Source organism: Bombus vancouverensis, chromosome 13, assembly GCF_051014615.1.
Source record: "Bombus vancouverensis nearcticus chromosome 13, iyBomVanc1_principal, whole genome shotgun sequence".
Lineage (NCBI taxonomy): Eukaryota > Metazoa > Arthropoda > Insecta > Hymenoptera > Apidae > Bombus > Bombus vancouverensis.
The window spans coordinates 2,369,123-2,388,958 of record NC_134923.1 but is presented as its reverse complement, the minus strand read 5'-3'; positions in this window follow the sequence as shown (position 1 = coordinate 2,388,958).

The following is a 19,836-nucleotide window of genomic DNA, read 5'->3' as shown; positions in this document are numbered from 1 at the left end:
TTAGAAAGCTGGGTGATGCAGCACGCCTGCGACCATCAACACTGCCAAACTTCTTGAATGTTAGAAACAGACATAGAAAGTATAATTACTAACACTACCCTTGTTTTCAACAAGAGACCGTCCACGATCTCCTTAGGAAATCGCAGGATGAAATATAAAATCGATCAGGTCTAAAAAGCTGGGGGAGTCAGCAAGTCTGCCACCATCAACACTACCCAACCTTTTCAATTTTACGACTAGACAAACAAAGTATAATTATTGACATTACCCTAGTTTGCAACAAGAGAACGTCCACGATCTGCTTCCAAAATCGCAGGATGAAATATAAAAAGGATCAGGTTTAAAAAGCTGGGTAATTCAGCAAGACTGCGACCATGAACACTGCCCAACCTTGTCAATTTAAGGAATAGACAAACAAAGTATAATTATTGACATTACCCGTGTTTTCAACAAGAGAGCGTCCACAAGTTGCTTCCAAAATCGCAGGATGAAATATAAAAAGGATCAGGTTTAAAAAGCTGCGGGTATCAGCAAGTCTGCGACCATCAACACTTCCAAAAATCTTGAATGTTAGAAATAGACATAGAAAGTATAATTACTGACACTACCCTTGTTTTGAACAAGAGATCGTCCACGATCTGTTTCCAAAATCGCAGGATGAAATATAAAAAGTATCAGGTTTAAAAAGCTGGGGGAGTCAGCATGACTGCGACCACCAACACTTCCAAAAATCTTGAATGTTAGAAATAGACATAGAAAGTATAATTACTAACACTACCCTTGTTTTCAACAAGAGATCGTCCACGATCTGCATCCAAAATCGCAGGATGAAATATAAAAAGGATCAGGTTTAAAAAGCTGCGGGAATCAGCAAGCCTACGGCCATCAACACTGCCAAACGTTTTGAATGTTAGGAACAGACAAACAAAGAATAACTTCTGATATTACCCTTGTTTTCAACATGTGACTGTCCACAATTTGCTTCCAAAATCGCAGGATGAAATATAAAAAGGATCAGGTTTAGAAAGCTGGGTGAGTCAGCACGCCTGCGACCATCAACACTGCCAAACATCTTGAATGTTAGAAATAGACATAGAAAGTATAATTACTAACACTACCCTTGTTTTCAACAAGAGACCGTCCACGATCTCCTTAGGAAATCGCAGGATGAAATATAAAATCGATCAGGTCTAAAAAGCTGGGGGAGTCAGCAAGCCTGCGACCATCAACACTACCCAACCTTTTCAATTTTACGACTAGACAAACAAAGTATAATTATTGACATTACCCTAGTTTTCAACAAGAGAACGTCCACGATCTGCTTCCAAAATCGCAGGATGAAATATAAAAAGGATCAGGTTTAAAAAGCTTGGTGAGTCAGCAAGCCTGCGACCATGAACACTGCCCAACATTTCAGTTTTAGCAATAGACAAACAAAGTATAATTATTGACATTACCCGTGTTTTCAACAAGAGGGCGTCCACGATCTGCTCCCAAAATCGCAGGATGAAATATAAAAAGGATCAGGTTTAAAAAGCTGGGGAAATCAGCAAGCCTGCGACCATGAACACTGCCCAGCCTTTTCAATTTTACGAGTAGACAAACAAAGTATAATTATTGACACTACCCTTGTTTTCAACAAGAGACCGTCCACGATCAGCTTCCAAAATCGCAGAATGAAATATAAAAAGGATCAGGTTTAAAAAGCTGGGGTAGTCAGCAAGCCTGCGACCATCAACACTTCCAAACATCTTGAATGTTAGGAATAGAAAAACAAAGTATAATTATTGACACTACCCCTGTTTTGAACAAGAGATCGTCCACGATCTGTTTCCAAAATCGCAGGATGAAATATAAAAAGATCAGGTTTGAAAAGCTGGGTGAGTCAGCAAGCCTGCGACCTTAAACACTGCCCAACCTTCTCAATTTTAGGAATGGACAAAGAAAGCATAATTATCAAGATTACTCTTGTTTTCAACAAGAGACAGTCCACGATCGGCTTCCAAAATCACAGGATGAAATATAAAAAGGATCTGGTTTAAAAGGCTGGGTAATTCAGCATGACTGCGACCGTCAACACTGCCCAACCTTCCCAATTTTAGGAATAGACAGACAAAGTATAATTATTGACATTACCCCTGTTTTCAACATGTGACTGTCCACAAGTTGCTTCCAAAATCGCAGGATGAAATATAAAAAGGATCAGGTTTAAAAAGCTGCGGGTATCAGCAGGCCGACGACCATCAACACTGCCCAACCTTTTCAATTTTACGAGTAGACAAACAAAGTATAATTATTAACACTACCCTAGTTTTCAACAAGAGACCGACCACGATCTGCTTCCAAAATCGCAGGATGAAATATAAAAAGGATCAGGTTTAGAAAGCTGGGTGATGCAGCACGCCTGCGACCATCAACACTGCCAAACTTCTTGAATGTTAGAAACAGACATAGAAAGTATAATTACTAACACTACCCTTGTTTTCAACAAGAGACCGTCCACGATCTCCTTAGGAAATCGCAGGATGAAATATAAAATCGATCAGGTCTAAAAAGCTGGGGGAGTCAGCAAGCCTGCGACCATCAACACTACCCAACCTTTTCAATTTTACGACTAGACAAACAAAGTATAATTATTGACATTACCCTAGTTTTCAACAAGAGAACGTCCACGATCTGCTTCCAAAATCGCAGGATGAAATATAAAAAGGATCAGGTGTAAAAAGCTGGGTAATTCAGCAAGACTGCGACCATGAACACTGCCCAACCTTGTCAATTTTAGGAATAGACAAACAAAGTATAATTATTGACATTACCCGTGTTTTCAACAAGAGGGCGTCCACGATCTGCTTCCAAAATCACAGGATGAAATATAAAAAGGATCAGGTTTAGAAAGCTGGGTGAGGCAGCACGCCTGCGACCATCAACACTGCCAAACATCTTGAATGTTAGAAATAGACATAGAAAGTATAATTACTAACACTACCCTTGTTTTCAACAAGAGACTGTCCTTGATCTCCTTAGGAAATCGCAGGATGAAATATAAAATCGATCAGGTCTAAAAAGCTGGGGGAGTCAGCAAGCCTGCCACCATCAACACTACCCAACCTTTTCAATTTTACGACTAGACAAACAAAGTATAATTATTGACATTACCCTAGTTTGCAACAAGAGAACGTCCACGATCTGCTTCCAAAATCGCAGGATGAAATATAAAAAGGATCAGGTTTAAAAAGCTGGGTAATTCAGCAAGACTGCGACCATGAACACTGCCCAACCTTGTCAATTTTAGGAATAGACAAACAAAGTATAATTATTGACATTAGCCGTGTTTTCAACAAGAGAGCGTCCACGATCTGCTTCCAAAATCGCAGGATGAAATATAAAAAGGATCAGGTTTAAAAGGCTGGGGAAATCAGCAAGCCTGCGACCATCAACACTGCCCAATCTTCTCAATTTTAGGAATGGACAAAGAAAGCATAATTATTAACATTACCCTTGTTTTCAACAAGAGACCGTCCGCGATCTGCTTCCAGGATCGCAGGATGAAATATAAAAAGGATCAGGTTTAAAAAGCTGGTGGCGTCAGCAAGCCTGCGACCATAAACACTGCCCAACCTTTTCAGTTTTAGGAATAGACAAACAAAGTATAACTATTGACACTACCCTTGTTTTCTACAAGAGATCGTCCACGATCTGCTTCCAAAATCGCAGGATGAAATATAAAAAGGATCTGGTTTAAAAAGCTGGGTAATTCAGCATGACTGCGACCGTCAACACTGCCCAACCTTTCCAATTTTAGGAATAGACAGACAAAGTATAATTATTGACATTACCCCTGTTTTCAACATGTGACTGTCCACAAGTTGCTTCCAAAATCGCAGGATGAAATATAAAAAGGATCAGGTTTAAAAAGCTGCGGGTATCAGCAAGTCTGGGACCATCAACACTTCCAAAAATCTTGAATGTTAGAAATAGACATAGAAAGTATAATTACTGACACTACCGTTGTTTTGAACAAGAGATCGTCCACGATCTGTTTCCAAAATCGCAGGATGAAATATAAAAAGGATCAGGTTTAAAAAGCTGGGGGAGTCAGCATGACTGCGACCACCAACACTTCCAAAAATCTTGAATGTTAGAAATAGACATAGAAAGTATAATTACTGACACTACCCTTGTTTTGAACAAGAGATCGTCCACGATCTGTTTCCAAAATCGCAGGATGAAATATAAAATGGATCAGGTTTAAAAAGCTGGGGGAGTCAGCATGACTGCGACCGTCAACACGGCGCAACCTTTCCAATTTTAGGAATAGACAGACAAAGTATAATTATTGACATTACCCCTGTTTTCAACATGTGACTGTCCACGATCTGCTTCCAAAATCGCAGGATGAAATATAAAAAGGATCAGGTTTAAAAAGCTGGGGGAGTCAGCAATCCTGCGACCACCAACACTGCCAAAACTTCTCAATTTTAGGAATCGACAAACAAAGCATAATTATTAACGTTACCCTTGTTTTCAACAAGAGACCGACCACGATCTGCTTCCAAAATCGCAGGATGAAATATAAAAAGGATCAGGTTTAAAAAGCTGGGAATTTCAGCAAGACTGCGGCCATCAACACTGCCCAACCTTTTCAATTTTACGAGTAGACAAACAAAGTATAATTATTAACACTACCCTAGTTTTCAACAAGAGACCGACCACGATCTGCTTCCAAAATCGCAGGATGAAATATAAAAAGGATCAGGTTTAAAAAGCTGGGTAATTCAGCAAGACTGCGACCATGAACACTGCCCAACCTTGTCAATTTTAGGAATAGACAAACAAAGTATAATTATTGACATTACCCGTGTTTTCAACAAGAGGGCGTCCACGATCTGCTTCCAAAATCACAGGATGAAATATAAAAAGGATCAGGTTTAGAAAGCTGGGTGAGGCAGCACGCCTGCGACCATCAACACTGCCAAACATCTTGAATGTTAGAAATAGACATAGAAAGTATAATTACTAACACTACCCTTGTTTTCAACAAGAGACTGTCCTTGATCTCCTTAGGAAATCGCAGGATGAAATATAAAATCGATCAGGTCTAAAAAGCTGGGGGAGTCAGCAAGCCTGCCACCATCAACACTACCCAACCTTTTCAATTTTACGACTAGACAAACAAAGTATAATTATTGACATTACCCTAGTTTGCAACAAGAGAACGTCCACGATCTGCTTCCAAAATCGCAGGATGAAATATAAAAAGGATCAGGTTTAAAAAGCTGGGTAATTCAGCAAGACTGCGACCATGAACACTGCCCAACCTTGTCAATTTTAGGAATAGACAAACAAAGTATAATTATTGACATTAGCCGTGTTTTCAACAAGAGAGCGTCCACGATCTGCTTCCAAAATCGCAGGATGAAATATAAAAAGGATCAGGTTTAAAAGGCTGGGGAAATCAGCAAGCCTGCGACCATCAACACTGCCCAATCTTCTCAATTTTAGGAATGGACAAAGAAAGCATAATTATTAACATTACCCTTGTTTTCAACAAGAGACCGTCCGCGATCTGCTTCCAGGATCGCAGGATGAAATATAAAAAGGATCAGGTTTAAAAAGCTGGTGGCGTCAGCAAGCCTGCGACCATAAACACTGCCCAACCTTTTCAGTTTTAGGAATAGACAAACAAAGTATAACTATTGACACTACCCTTGTTTTCTACAAGAGATCGTCCACGATCTGCTTCCAAAATCGCAGGATGAAATATAAAAAGGATCTGGTTTAAAAAGCTGGGTAATTCAGCATGACTGCGACCGTCAACACTGCCCAACCTTTCCAATTTTAGGAATAGACAGACAAAGTATAATTATTGACATTACCCCTGTTTTCAACATGTGACTGTCCACAAGTTGCTTCCAAAATCGCAGGATGAAATATAAAAAGGATCAGGTTTAAAAAGCTGCGGGTATCAGCAAGTCTGCGACCATCAACACTTCCAAAAATCTTGAATGTTAGAAATAGACATAGAAAGTATAATTACTGACACTACCCTTGTTTTGAACAAGAGATCGTCCACGATCTGTTTCCAAAATCGCAGGATGAAATATAAAAAGGATCAGGTTTAAAAAGCTGGGGGAGTCAGCATGACTGCGACCACCAACACTTCCAAAAATCTTGAATGTTAGAAATAGACATAGAAAGTATAATTACTGACACTACCCTTGTTTTGAACAAGAGATCGTCCACGATCTGTTTCCAAAATCGCAGGATGAAATATAAAATGGATCAGGTTTAAAAAGCTGGGGGAGTCAGCATGACTGCGACCGTCAACACGGCGCAACCTTTCCAATTTTAGGAATAGACAGACAAAGTATAATTATTGACATTACCCCTGTTTTCAACATGTGACTGTCCACGATCTGCTTCCAAAATCGCAGGATGAAATATAAAAAGGATCAGGTTTAAAAAGCTGGGGGAGTCAGCAATCCTGCGACCACCAACACTGCCAAAACTTCTCAATTTTAGGAATCGACAAACAAAGCATAATTATTAACGTTACCCTTGTTTTCAACGAGAGACCGACCACGATCTGCTTCCAAAATCGCAGGATGAAATATAAAAAGGATCAGGTTTAAAAAGCTGGGAATTTCAGCAAGACTGCGGCCATCAACACTGCCCAACCTTTTCAATTTTACGAGTAGACAAACAAAGTATAATTATTAACACTACCCTAGTTTTCAACAAGAGACCGACCACGATCTGCTTCCAAAATCGCAGGATGAAATATAAAAAGGATCAGGTTTAAAAAGCTGGGTAATTCAGCAAGACTGCGACCATGAACACTGCCCAACCTTGTCAATTTTAGGAATAGACAAACAAAGTATAATTATTGACATTACCCGTGTTTTCAACAAGAGGGCGTCCACGATCTGCTTCCAAAATCACAGGATGAAATATAAAAAGGATCAGGTTTAGAAAGCTGGGTGAGGCAGCACGCCTGCGACCATCAACACTGCCAAACATCTTGAATGTTAGAAATAGACATAGAAAGTATAATTACTAACACTACCCTTGTTTTCAACAAGAGACTGTCCTTGATCTCCTTAGGAAATCGCAGGATGAAATATAAATTCGATCAGGTCTAAAAAGCTGGGGGAGTCAGCAAGCCTGCCACCATCAACACTACCCAACCTTTTCAATTTTACGACTAGACAAACAAAGTATAATTATTGACATTACCCTAGTTTGCAACAAGAGAACGTCCACGATCTGCTTCCAAAATCGCAGGATGGAATATAAAAAGGATCAGGTTTAAAAAGCTGGGTAATTCAGCAAGACTGCGACCATGAACACTGCCCAACCTTGTCAATTTTAGGAATAGACAAACAAAGTATAATTATTGACATTAGCCGTGTTTTCAACAAGAGAGCGTCCACGATCTGCTTCCAAAATCGCAGGATGAAATATAAAAAGGATCAGGTTTAAAAGGCTGGGGAAATCAGCAAGCCTGCGACCATCAACACTGCCCAATCTTCTCAATTTTAGGAATGGACAAAGAAAGCATAATTATTAACATTACCCTTGTTTTCAACAAGAGACCGTCCGCGATCTGCTTCCAAAATCGCAGGATGAAATATAAAAAGGATCAGGTTTAAAAAGCTGCGGGTATCAGCAAGCCTGCGACCATCAACACTTCCAAAAATCTTGAATGTTAGAAATAGACATAGAAAGTATAATTACTGACACTACCCTTGTTTTGAACAAGAGATCGTCCACGATCTGTTTCCAAAATCGCAGGATGAAATATAAAATGGATCAGGTTTAAAAAGCTGGGGGAGTCAGCATGACTGCGACCGTCAACACGGCGCAACCTTTCCAATTTTAGGAATAGACAGACAAAGTATAATTATTGACATTACCCCTGTTTTCAACATGTGACTGTCCACGATCTGCTTCCAAAATCGCAGGATGAAATATAAAAAGGATCAGGTTTAAAAAGCTGGGGGAGTCAGCAATCCTGCGACCACCAACACTGCCAAAACTTCTCAATTTTAGGAATCGACAAACAAAGCATAATTATTAACGTTACCCTTGTTTTCAACAAGAGACCGACCACGATCTGCTTCCAAAATCGCAGGATGAAATATAAAAAGGATCAGGTTTAAAAAGCTGGGAATTTCAGCAAGACTGCGGCCATCAACACTGCCCAACCTTTTCAATTTTACGAGTAGACAAACAAAGTATAATTATTAACACTACCCTAGTTTTCAACAAGAGACCGACCACGATCTGCTTCCAAAATCGCAGGATGAAATATAAAAAGGATCAGGTTTAGAAAGCTGGGTGAGGCAGCACGCCTGCGACCATCAACACTGCCATACATCTTGCATGTTAGAAATAGACATAGAAAGTATAATTACTAACACTACCCTTGTTTTCAACAAGAGACCGTCCACGATCTCCTTAGGAAATCGCAGGATGAAATATAAAATCGATCAGGTCTAAAAAGCTGGGGGAGTCAGCAAGCCTGCCACCATCAACACTACCCAACCTTTTCAATTTTACGACTAGACAAACAAAGTATAATTATTGACATTACCCTAGTTTGCAACAAGAGAACGTCCACGATCTGCTTCCAAAATCGCAGGATGAAATATAAAAAGGATCAGGTTCAAAAAGCTGGGTAATTCAGCAAGACTGCGACCATGAACACTGCCCTTGAACCTTGTCAATTTTAGGAATAGACAAACAAAGTATAATTATTGACATTACCCGTGTTTTCAACAAGAGAGCGTCCACGATCTGCTTCCAAAATCGCAGGATGAAATATAAAAAGGATCAGGTTTAAAAGGCTGGGGAAATCAGCAAGCCTGCGACCATCAACACTGCCCAATCTTCTCAATTTTAGGAATGGACAAAGAAAGCATAATTATTAACATTACCCTTGTTTTCAACAAGAGACCGTCCGCGATCTGCTTCCAGGATCGCAGGATGAAATATAAAAAGGATCAGGTTTAAAAAGCTGGTGGCGTCAGCAAGCCTGCGACCATAAACGCTGCCCAACCTTTTCAGTTTTAGGAATAGACAAACAAAGTATAACTATTGACACTACCCTTGTTTTCTACAAGAGATCGTCCACGATCTGCTTCCAAAATCGCAGGATGAAATATAAAAAGGATCAGGTTTAAAAAGCTGGGGGAGTCAGCAATCCTGCGACCACCAACACTGCCAAAACTTCTCAATTTTAGGAATCGACAAACCAAGCATAATTATTAACGTTACCCTTGTTTTCAACAAGAGACCGACCACGATCTGCTTCCAAAATCGCAGGATGAAGTATAAAAAGGATCAGGTTTAAAAAGCTGGGAATTTCAGCATGACTGCGGCCATCAACACTGCCCAACCTTTTCAATTTTACGAGTAGACAAACAAAGTATAATTATTGACATTACCCTAGTTTGCAACAAGAGAACGTCCACGATCTGCTTCCAAAATCGCAGGATGAAATATAAAAAGGATCAGGTTTAAAAAGCTGGGTAATTCAGCAAGACTGCGACCATGAACACTGCCCAACCTTGTCAATTTTAGGAATAGACAAACAAAGTATAATTATTGACATTACCCGTGTTTTCAACAAGAGAGCGTCCACGATCTGCTTCCAAAATCGCAGGATGAAATATAAAAAGGATCAGGTTTAAAAGGCTGGGGAAATCAGCAAGCCTGCGACCATCAACACTGCCCAATCTTCTCAATTTTAGGAATGGACAAAGAAAGCATAATTATTAACATTACCCTTGTTTTCAACAAGAGACCGTCCGCGATCTGCTTCCAGGATCGCAGGATGAAATATAAAAAGGATCAGGTTTAAAAAGCTGGTGGCGTCAGCAAGCCTGCGACCATAAACACTGCCCAACCTTTTCAGTTTTAGGAATAGACAAACAAAGTATAACTATTGACACTACCCTTGTTTTCTACAAGAGATCGTCCACGATCTGCTTCCAAAATCGCAGGATGAAATATAAAAAGGATCTGGTTTAAAAAGCTGGGTAATTCAGCATGACTGCGACCGTCAACACTGCCCAACCTTTCCAATTTTAGGAATAGACAGACAAAGTATAATTATTGACATTACCCCTGTTTTCAACATGTGACTGTTCACAAGTTGCTTCCAAAATCGCAGGATGAAATATAAAAAGGATCAGGTTTAAAAAGCTGCGGGTATCAGCAAGCCTGCGACCATCAACACTTCCAAAAATCTTGAATGTTAGAAATAGACATAGAAAGTATAATTACTGACACTACCCTTGTTTTGAACAAGAGATCGTCCACGATCTGTTTCCAGAATCGCAGGATGAAATATAAAAAGGATCAGGTTTAAAAAGCTGGGGGAGTCAGCATGACTGCGACCGTCAACACGGCGCAACCTTTCCAATTTTAGGAATAGACAGACAAAGTATAATTATTGACATTACCCCTGTTTTCAACATGTGACTGTCCACGATCTGCTTCCAAAATCGCAGGATGAAATATAAAAAGGATCAGGTTTAAAAAGCTGGGGGAGTCAGCAATCCTGCGACCACCAACACTGCCAAAACTTCTCAATTTTAGGAATCGACAAACAAAGCATAATTATTAACGTTACCCTTGTTTTCAACAAGAGACCGACCACGATCTGCTTCCCAAAACGCAGGATGAAATATAAAAAGGATCAGGTCTAAAAAGCTGGGGGAGTCAGCAAGCCTGCCACCATCAACACTACCCAACCTTTTCAATTTTACGACTAGACAAACAAAGTATAATTATTGACATTACCCTAGTTTGCAACAAGAGAACGTCCACGATCTGCTTCCAAAATCGCAGGATGAAATATAAAAAGGATCAGGTTCAAAAAGCTGGGTAATTCAGCAAGACTGCGACCATGAACACTGCCCTTGAACCTTGTCAATTTTAGGAATAGACAAACAAAGTATAATTATTGACATTACCCGTGTTTTCAACAAGAGAGCGTCCACGATCTGCTTCCAAAATCGCAGGATGAAATATAAAAAGGATCAGGTTTAAAAGGCTGGGGAAATCAGCAAGCCTGCGACCATCAACACTGCCCAATCTTCTCAATTTTAGGAATGGACAAAGAAAGCATAATTATTAACATTACCCTTGTTTTCAACAAGAGACCGTCCGCGATCTGCTTCCAGGATCGCAGGATGAAATATAAAAAGGATCAGGTTTAAAAAGGTGGTGGCGTCAGCAAGCCTGCGACCATAAACACTGCCCAACCTTTTCAGTTTTAGGAATAGACAAACAAAGTATAACTATTGACACTACCCTTGTTTTCTACAAGAGATCGTCCACGATCTGCTTCCAAAATCGCAGGATGAAATATAAAAAGGATCAGGTTTAAAAAGCTGGGGGAGTCAGCAATCCTGCGACCACCAACACTGCCAAAACTTCTCAATTTTAGGAATCGACAAACAAAGCATAATTATTAACGTTACCCTTGTTTTCAACAAGAGACCGACCACGATCTGCTTCCAAAATCGCAGGATGAAGTATAAAAAGGATCAGGTTTAAAAAGCTGGGAATTTCAGCATGACTGCGGCCATCAACACTGCCCAACCAATTCAATTTTACGAGTAGACAAACAAAGTATAATTATTAACACTACCCTAGTTTTCAACAAGAGACCGACCACGATCTGCTTCCAAAATCGCAGGATGAAATATAAAAAGGATCCGGTTTAGAAAGCTGGGTGAGGCAGCACGCCTGCGACCATCAACACTGCCAAACATCTTGAATGTTAGAAATAGACATAGAAAGTATAATTACTAACACTACCCTTGTTTTCAACAAGAGACCGTCCACGATCTCTTTAGGAAATCGCAGGATGAAATATAAAATCGATCAGGTCTAAAAAGCTGGGGGAGTCAGCAAGGCTGCCACCATCAACACTACCCAACCTTTTCAATTTTACGACTAGACAAACAAAGTATAATTATTGACATTACCCTAGTTTGCAACAAGAGAACGTCCACGATCTGCTTCCAAAATCGCAGGATGAAATATAAAAAGGATCAGGTTTAAAAAGCTGGGTAATTCAGCAAGACTGCGACCATGAACACTGCCCAACCTTGTCAATTTTAGGAATAGACAAACAAAGTATAATTATTGACATTACCCGTGTTTTCAACAAGAGAGCGTCCACGATCTGCTTCCAAAATCGCAGGATGAAATATAAAAAGGATCAGGTTTAAAAGGCTGGGGAAATCAGCAAGCCTGCGACCATCAACACTGCCCAATCTTCTCAATTTTAGGAATGGACAAAGAAAGCATAATTATTAACATTACCCTTGTTTTCAACAAGAGACCGTCCGCGATCTGCTTCCAGGATCGCAGGATGAAATATAAAAAGGATCAGGTTTAAAAAGCTGGTGGCGCCAGCAAGCCTGCGACCATAAACACTGCCCAACCTTTTCAGTTTTAGGAATAGACAAACAAAGTATAACTATTGACACTACCCTTGTTTTCTACAAGAGATAATCCACGATCTGCTTCCAAAATCGCAGGATGAAATATAAAAAGGATCAGGTTTAAAAAGCTGCGGGTATCAGCAAGCCTGCGACCATCAACACTTCCAAAAATCTTGAATGTTAGAAATAGACATAGAAAGTATAATTACTGACACTACCCTTGTTTTGAACAAGAGATCGTCCACGATCTGTTTCCAAAATCGCAGGATGAAATATAAAAAGGATCAGGTTTAAAAAGCTGGGTAATTCAGCAAGACTGCGACCATGAACACTGCTCAACCTCGTCAATTTTAGGAATAGACAAACAAAGTATAATTATTGACATAACCCGTGTTTTCAACAAGAGAGCGTCCACGATCTGCTTCCAAAATCGCAGGATGAAATATAAAAAGGATCAGGTTTAAAAGGCTGGGGAAATCAGCAAGCCTGCGACCATCAACACTGCCCAATCTTCTCAATTTTGGGAATGGACAAAGAAAGCATAATTATTAACATTACCCTTGTTTGCAACAAGAGACCGTCCGCGATCTGCTTCCAGGATCGCAGGATGAAATATAAAAAGGATCAGGTTTAAAAAGCTGGTGGAGTCAGCAAGCCTGCGACCATGAACACTGCCCAACCTTTTCAGTTTTAGGAATAGACAAACAAAGTATAACTATTGACACTACCCTTGTTTTCTACAAGAGATCGTCCACGATCTGCTTCCAAAATCGCAGGATGAAATATGAAAAGGATCTGGTTTAAAAAGCTGGGTAATTCAGCATGACTGCGACCGTCAACACTGCCCAACCTTTCCAATTTTAGGAATAGACAGACAAAGTATAATTATTGACATTACCCCTGTTTTCAACATGTGACTGTCCACAAGTTGCTTCCAAAATCGCAGGATGAAATATAAAAAGGATCAGGTTTAAAAAGCTGCGGGTATCAGCAAGCCTGCGACCATCAACACTTCCAAAACTCTTGAATGTTAGAAATAGACATAGAAAGTATAATTACTGACACTACCCTTGTTTTGAACCAGAGATCGTCCACGGTCTGTTTCCAAAATCGCAGGATGAAATATAAAAAAGATCAGGTTTAAAAAGCTGGTGGAGTCAGCAAGCCTGCGACCATGAACACTGCCCAACCTTTTCAGTTTTAGGAATAGACAAACAAAGTATAACTATTGACACTACCCTTGTTTTCTACAAGAGATCGTCCACGATCTGCTTCCAAAATCGCAGGATGAAATATAAAAAGGATCAGGTTTAAAAAGCTGGGGGAGTCAGCAATCCTGCGACAATCAACACTTCCAAACATCTTGAATGTTAGGAGTAGACAAACAAAGTATAATTATTGACACTACCCTTGTTTTGAACAAGAGATGGTCCACGATCTGTTTCCAAAATCGCAGGATGAAATATAAAAAGGATCAGGTTTAAAAAGCTGGGTAATTCAGCAAGACTGCGACCATGAACACTGCCCAACCTTGTCAATTTTAGGAATAGACAAACAAAGTATAATTATTGACATTACCCGTGTTTTCAACAAGAGAGCGTCCACGATCTGCTTCCAAAATCGCAGGATGAAATATAAAAAGGATCAGGTTTAAAAAGCTGCGGGTATCAGCAAGCCTGCGACCATCAACACTTCCAAAACTCTTGAATGTTAGAAATAGACATAGAAAGTATAATTACTGACACTACCCTTGTTTTGAACAAGAGATCGTCCACGATCTGTTTCCAAAATCGCAGGATGAAATATAAAAAGGATCAGGTTTAAAAAGCTGGGGGAGTCAGCATGACTGCGACCGTCAACACTGCCCAACCTTTCCAATTTTAGGAATAGACAGACAAAGTATAATTATTGACATTACCCCTGTTTTCAACATGTGACTGTCCACAAGTTGCTTCCAAAATCGCAGGATGAAATATAAAAAGGATCAGGTTTAAAAAGCTGCGGGTATCAGCAAGCCTGCGACCATCAACACTTCCAAAATTCTTGAATGTTAGAAATAGACATAGAAAGTATAATTACTGACACTACTCTTGTTTTGAACAAGAGATCGTCCACGATCTGTTTCCAAAATCGCAGGATGAAATATAAAAAGGATCAGGTTTAAAAAGCTGGAGGTCTCAGCAATCCTGCGACAATCAACACTTCCAAACATCTTGAATGTTAGGAATAGACAAACAAAGTATAATTATTGACACTACCCTTGTTTTGAACAAGAGATCGTCCACGATCTGTTTCCAAAATCGCAGGATGAAATATAAAAAGGATCAGGTTTAAAAAGCTGGGTAATTCAGCAATTCTGCGACCATGAACACTGCCCAACCTTGTCAATTTTAGGAATAGACTAACAAAGTATAATTATTGACATTACCCGTGTTTTCAACAAGAGAGCGTCCACGATCTGCTTCCAAAATCGCAGGATGAAATATAAAAAGGATCTGGTTTAAAAAGCTGGGTAATTCAGCATGACTGCGACCGTCAACACTGCCCAACCTTTCCAATTTTAGGAATAGACAGACAATGTATAATTATTGACATTACCCCTGTTTTCAACATGTGACTGTCCACAAGTTGCTTCCAAAATCGCAGGATGAAATATAAAAAGGATCAGGTTTAAAAAGCTGCGGGTATCAGCAAGCCTGCGACCATCAACACTTCCAAAAATCTTGAATGTTAGAAATAGACATAGAAAGTATAATTACTGACACTACTCTTGTTTTGAACAAGAGATCGTCCACGATCTGTTTCCAAAATCGCAGGATGAAATATAAAAAGGATCAGGTTTAAAAAGCTGGGGGAGTCAGCATGACTGCGACCGTCAACACTGCCCAACCGTTCCAATTTTAGGAATAGACAGACAAAGTATAATTATTGACATTACCCCTGTTTTCAACATGTGACTGTCCTCGATCTGCTTCCAAAATCGCAGGATGAAATATAAAAAGGATCAGGTTTAAAAAGCTGGAGGAGTCAGCAATCCTGCGACAATCAACACTTCCAAACATCTTGAATGTTAGGAATAGACAAACAAAGTATAATTATTGACACTACCCTTGTTTTGAACAAGAGATCGTCCACGATCTGTTTCCAAAATCGCAGGATGAAATATAAAAGGGATCAGGTTTAAAAAGCTGGAGGTGTCAGCAATCCTGCGACAATCAACACTTCCAAACATCTTGAATGTTAGGAATAGACAAACAAAGTATAATTATTGACACTACCCTTGTTTTGAACAAGAGATCGTCCACGATCTGTTTCCAAAATCGCAGGATGAAATATAAAAAGGATCAGGTTTAAAAAGCTGGGTAATTCAGCAAGACTGCGACCATGAACACTGCCCAACCTTGTCAATTTTAGGAATAGACTAACAAAGTATAATTATTGACATTACCCGTGTTTTCAACAAGAGAGCGTCCACGATCTGCTTCCAAAATCGCAGGATGAAATATAAAAAGGATCTGGTTTAAAAAGCTGGGTAATTCAGCATGACTGCGACCGTCAACACTGCCCAACCTTTCCAATTTTAGGAATAGACAGACAATGTATAATTATTGACATTACCCCTGTTTTCAACATGTGACTGTCCACAAGTTGCTTCCAAAATCGCAGGATGAAATATAAAAAGGATCAAGTTTAAAAAGCTGCGGGTATCAGCAAGCCTGCGACCATCAACACTTCCAAAAATCTTGAATGTTAGAAATAGACATAGAAAGTATAATTACTGACACTACTCTTGTTTTGAACAAGAGATCGTCCACGATCTGTTTCCAAAATCGCAGGATGAAATATAAAAAGGATCAGGTTTAAAAAGCTGGGGGAGTCAGCATGACTGCGACCGTCAACACTGCCCAACCTTTCCAATTTTAGGAATAGACAGACAAAGTATAATTATTGACATTACCCCTGTTTTCAACATGTGACTGTCCTCGATCTGCTTCCAAAATCGCAGGATGAAATATAAAAAGGATCAGGTTTAAAAAGCTGGAGGAGTCAGCAATCCTGCGACAATCAACACTTCCAAACATCTTGAATGTTAGGAATAGACAAACAAAGTATAATTATTGACACTACCCTTGTTTTGAACAAGAGATCGTCCACGATCTGTTTCCAAAATCGCAGGATGAAATATAAAAAGGATCAGGTTTCAAAGGCTGGGGAAATCAGCAAGCCTGCGACCATCAACACTGCCCAATCTTCTCAATTTTAGGAATGGACAAAGAAAGCATAATTATTAACATTACCCTTGTTTGCAACAAGAGACCGTCCGCGATCTGCTTCCAGGATCGCAGGATGAAATATAAAAAGGATCAGGTTTAAAAAGCTGGTGGAGTCAGCAAGCCTGCGACCATGAACACTGCCCAACCTTTTCAATTTTACGACTAGACAAACAAAGTATAATTATTGACATTACCCTAGTTTTCAACAAGAGAACGTCCACGATCTGCTTCCAAAATCGCAGGATGAAATATAAAAAGGATCAGGTTTAAAAAGCTGGGTAATTCAGCAAGACTGCGACCATGAACACTGCCCAACCTTGTCAATTTTAGGAATAGACAAACAAAGTATAATTATTGACATTACCCGTGTTTTCAACAAGAGAGCGTCCACGATCTGCTTCCAAAATCGCAGGATGAAATATAAAAAGGATCAGGTTTCAAAGGCTGGGGAAATCAGCAAGCCTGCGACCATCAACACTACCCAACCTTTTCAATTTTACGACTAGACAAACAAAGTATAATTATTGACATTACCCTAGTTTTCAACAAGAGAACGTCCACGATCTGCTTCCAAAATCGCAGGATGAAATATAAAAAGGATCAGGTTTAAAAAGCTGGGTAATTCAGCAAGACTGCGACCATGAACACTGCCCAACCTTGTCAATTTTAGGAATAGACAAACAAAGTATAATTATTGACATTACCCGTGTTTTCAACAAGAGAGCGTCCACGATCTGCTTCCAAAATCGCAGGATGAAATATAAAAAGGATCAGGTTTCAAAGGCTGGGGAAATCAGCAAGCCTGCGACCATGAACACTGCCCAACCTTGTCAATTTTAGGAATAGACAAACAAAGTATAATTATTGACATTAGCCGTGTTTTCAACAAGAGAGCGTCCACGATCTGCTTCCAAAATCGCAGGATGAAATATAAAAAGGATCAGGTTTAAAAAGCTGGTGGAGTCAGCAAGCCTGCGACCATGAACACTGCCCAACCTTTTCAGTTTCAGGAATAGACAAACAAAGTATAACTATTGACACTACCCTTGTTTTCTACAAGAGATCGTCCACGATCTGCTTCCAAAATCGCAGGATGAAATATAAAAAGGATCTGGTTTAAAAAGCTGGGTAATTCAGCATGACTGCGACCGTCAACACTGCCCAACCTTTCCAATTTTAGGAATAGACAGACAAGGTATAATTATTGACATTACCCCTGTTTTCAACATGTGACTGTCCACAAGTTGCTTCCAAAATCGCAGGATGAAATATAAAAAGGATCAGGTTTAAAAAGCTGCGGGTATCAGCAAGCCTGCGACCATCAACACTTCCAAAAATCTTGAATGTTAGAAATAGACATAGAAAGTATAATTACTGACACTACTCTTGTTTTGAACAAGAGATCGTCCACGATCTGTTTCCAAAATCGCAGGATGAAATATAAAAAGGATCAGGTTTAAAAAGCTGGGGGAGTCAGCATGACTGCGACCGTCAACACTGCCCAACCTTTTCAATTTTACGACTAGACAAACAAAGTATAATTATTGACATTACCCTAGTTTTCAACAAGAGAACGTCCACGATCTGCTTCCAAAATCGCAGGATGAAATATAAAAAGGATCAGGTTTAAAAAGCTGGGGGAGTCAGCAAGCCTGCGACCATCAACACTACCCAACCTTTTCAATTTTACGACTAGACAAACAAAGTATAATTATTGACATTACCCTAGTTTTCAACAAGAGAACGTCCACGATCTGCTTCCAAAATCGCAGGATGAAATATAAAAAGGATCAGGTTTAAAAAGCTGGGTAATTCAGCAAGACTGCGACCATGAACACTGCCCAACCTTGTCAATTTTAGGAATAGACAAACAAAGTATAATTATTGACATTACCCGTGTTTTCAACAAGAGAGCGTCCACGATCTGCTTCCAAAATCGCAGGATGAAATATAAAAAGGATCTGGTTTAAAAAGCTGGGTAATTCAGCAAGACTGCGACCATCAACACTGCCCAACCTTTCCAATTTTAGGAATAGACACACAAAGTATAATTATTGACATTACCCCTGTTTTCAACATGTGACTGTCCACAATTTGCTTCCAAAATCGCAGGATGAAATATAAAAAGGATCTGGTTTAAAAAGCTGCGGGAGTCAGCAAGCCTGCGACCATCAACACTGCCAAACCTTTTAAATGTTAGGAATAGACAAACAAAGTATAATTATTGACACTACCTTTGTTTTCAACAAGAGACCGTCCACGATCTGCTTAGGAAATCGCAGGATGAAATATAAAGAGGATCAGGTTTAAAAAGCTGGGTGTGTCAGCAAGCCTGCGACCATGAACACTGCCCAACCTTTTCAGTTTTAGGAATAGACAAACAAAGTATAATTATTGGCATTACCCGTGTTTTCAACAAGAGAGCGTCCACGATCTGCTTTCAAAATCGCAGGATGAAATATAAAAAGGATCAGGTTTAAAAAGCTGGGGGAGTCAGCAAGCCTGCGACCATCAACACTTCCAAACATCTTGAATGTTAGGAATAGACAAACAAAGTATAATTATTGACACTACCCTTGTTTTGAACAAGAGGTCGTCCACGATCTGTTTCCAAAATCGCAGGATGAAATATAAAAAGGATCAGGTTTAAAAAGCTGGGGGAGTCAGCAAGCCTGCGACCATCAACACTTCCAAACATCTTGAATGTTAGGAATAGACATACAAAGTATAATTATTGACACTACCCTTGTTTTCAACAAGAGATCGTCCACGATCTGCTTCAAAATCGCAGGATGAAATATAAAAAGGATCAGGTTTAAAAAGCTGGTAAATTCAGCAAGCCTGCGACCATCAACACTGCCAAACGTTTTGAATGTTAGGAATAGACAAACAAAGTATAATTATTGACATTACCCTTGTTTTCAAAATGTGACAGATAACGATCTGCTTCCAGGATAACAGGATAAAATATAAAATGGATCAGATTTTAAAAGCTCCACGTGTCAGCAGACCTGCGACCATCAACACTGTCTTTACCTCTAAAAGATGGTTACAACATCGTCCGGGTGTTGGAATATTGAAAACATCCGCATATTCAA